Source organism: Octodon degus, unplaced genomic scaffold, assembly GCF_000260255.1.
Source record: "Octodon degus isolate 3935 unplaced genomic scaffold, OctDeg1.0 scaffold00087, whole genome shotgun sequence".
NCBI classification, from domain to species: Eukaryota; Metazoa; Chordata; class Mammalia; order Rodentia; family Octodontidae; genus Octodon; species Octodon degus.
This window is the reverse complement of record NW_004524663.1, coordinates 7,861,046-7,863,830: the sequence shown is the minus strand read 5'-3', so window position 1 is coordinate 7,863,830 and position 2,785 is coordinate 7,861,046. Positions and strand designations below refer to the sequence as shown.

The following is a 2,785-nucleotide window of genomic DNA, read 5'->3' as shown; positions in this document are numbered from 1 at the left end:
TTTGTGAGATTATGGTTTTTGGAAATTATATTCTCTTCCCTTTTCTGGATAGAATTTAATTAACATCAGTCTATAAGATGTTTTCAACTTGTGCCAGGGCATGGTCAAGGGTTGGATCTTTCTCTGGTGTTCCTATTTTCTCCATCATCACCCTATTCTCAATTTTTTCTCCTCCTAAATATCACTTGCTGCTCTCCATCTAGGGATGAGAGAGAGGACATGAGCATTAACCCTACCTCCTGCCTCAGGGTGCCTTGGAGTCCTCTATAGGAGCCAGCTACTTTCTCTTAATTCAATGAGAAGAAAGATTTGTACTAATAGTGTTTAGATAGGATATTATGTCTGCATTTTGTACTATGGATAACCACTATGAAGACAACAATATGCAATGTATTAATTATTGAAACTGTCCTACTAATCAGTTTTGAAACTATCTCATTGCTATTTGTTTTGCAATAAAATTAATAAAAAAAAACCCATAAAGTCAGCATAGGTGTCTGGAGACATGTTCCCACCTCCCTGGCCTCTGAGCTTTCCAGCCTACAAAACTGAATTTGGAGGTACAGCTCAGGTTGTTTAATTTCACTACAGAAGAATAGCTGATTACAAGGAGTAGAATCAATGAACCTATAACTAGTCTTTTTTTTTTTCTAGAAATACTCTGGAAATTCACATTCTTTTCCTTTTGTGATTTCAAAAGCTTCACTTCATTTCTCTCTCCCTTTGCCCTGGCTCCTCCAACTTTGTTTCAGGAAGTTGAAAGGAAAAACCATTGTGTGTCCCTGGATTTAAATGCACTTCTAGCACCGGGGCCTAAGAAGAGCAACTATTTCTAGACTTCCCCTGTTACAACAGCAAGGCACTCAGCTCGGTGTAAATCTGAGGTCTGATTTTACTCGAGATGAAATTCTGGAAAACAATATCATGCTTTTAAACAAAATTTAATGGTTAAACATGGACCTCAGAGCCCAAGGCCCTCCAGAGCTTTTGCTTTATGCTGCGGACAGATGGCTATATCCATCTTTGACCTGTGAATATCTCCAACTGTAAAGAAGTTCTAAGGTGTCCTTTTCTCACATTCTTAGCAACAAAAATGAGACAGAAGCTTACTAAGTTTCTTTTTTCTCCAGACTGTCACCTGATGCAGTTGCCCAATGGTAAGTGAAACAATGGAACTTTCCACCAGTCTTTCATTAGGTATAGTTTAGCTCCTGTGCTATTACTTGTGTTTTGTGGCTTTTATACTTACTCTAACAAGGTCATTCTTATCTTTGTAGGAACCAAATGTTATTTAAAAAAAAAAAATCCCAGACAACATTATTCTAGGTCTACAAATGGCTTAGCTTGATGACTAAGTCCTCTGAATTCACCTAATTTGATTCTCAGCAGGCCATCATGTTTTCCAGCTGGTTTTAGTTGGTCTATGGTCCCATCAGGAAACTGGGAAGGAAGGAGGCAGGTGGTGGTTAAAAAGACCAGGGCTGGTAGGTGTTGTGTGAGCAGAGTTTAATTAGGGGATGCGGGGTGGTAGAGCAGATACACAGATTTTTTACAGATATAGTGAATTTTATCCCCTTAAAACTCATGTGTGGAAGCCTTAATCTTCAGTACCTTGCAATATGACTGTATTTGGACTTACAGGGTTTTTTTGCATAATTTTATTGAGGAATAAATAGCAATGAGACAGTTTCAAATCAAATTGGTAGGACAGTTTCAATAATTAACACATTGCATACATTCTTCCTAGTGGTTAATTGCTGTACAAGATACAGACATGATATCCTATTTACAAACACTATTAGAACAAATCCCTCTATTCATTAAGAGAATGTCGCTATATATCTATCCTAACCATTTTGAATACACAGATACAAAATGGTCATTCATCTGTATCCCCTTTTTGTTTAGTTCTGCTATTTAAATATTATAGGTGTGTGAACTCAGCAAAATGTTCAAAAAAAAAAAATGTTCCAAAATAGTCCAGTAGTCCATAATAGTATTGGGTCTTCTGCTTGACTGGCAAGGTCAGAAATTGTTGACCTGAGTCCCCTACAGCTCAACATAACACCATAGCTTTACTTCTTATCCTTCATTTTTATACTTTTCTGCTGGATGGTTAAGACCAAGGTAAAGGAGGAGGGAGATACAGTTTTTAAAGAGCTTAATTCAGTTACAATGAGGCATTTTCTTTCCTGCTTATTCATACCTTCCGGTGTTTTAATTTATTAGGTTATCATAATATTAATTTTGGGGGGCTGGGGAGATCACTTAGTGGAATAAGCACTTCCCTGGCAAGCACAAGGGCCTGAGTTCAATCCCCGGTTCTGAAAAAAAAATTAATTTTTGCTTTGTTTTCTGAAGTAGTTTCCCTCTAAAGTCTAGACTTCACTCCTCCTTCCTCCACCTCAGGTGTGCCACGGTCACAGGTTTACACCCCTGAGCCTGGCTGTAATATCCCTCCCTGTGTGTATCAAAGCTTATACTGAACAATGGGCTCTAGATTACAAACAGGATTTTTTTTTTTTTCGCATCTATCCTTAAGTCTTAGTCCACATGTTAGAGTAAAACAGATACACAAGTGCCACCAAAACAAACCTTTTGAATGAACTCCACTCCAGTGTCACTGCTGACCTCTCAGAGGACATAATGACAAACACATAACATCTCTAGATATACTAGAGAAACACACACAGAGAGCAGAGGCCAAGTGAGGACAGAGCAAGAGATGGCCACCTAGAACCCATGAAGAGAGACTTCAAGAAGAAATCAAACCTACCAACACCTT

The 2,785-nt window shown here is 38.2% G+C and overlaps 1 non-coding gene across 1 annotated transcript; it reads right to left on the bottom strand.

The window, feature by feature from the left end:
- Positions 1–2,450: 2,450 nt before the first annotated feature.
- Positions 2,451–2,583, bottom strand: LOC111818334. The gene has a single exon (XR_002822355.1). It is a non-coding gene; the product is annotated as a small nucleolar RNA SNORA40 (small nucleolar RNA).
- Positions 2,584–2,785: the final 202 nt, after the last annotated feature.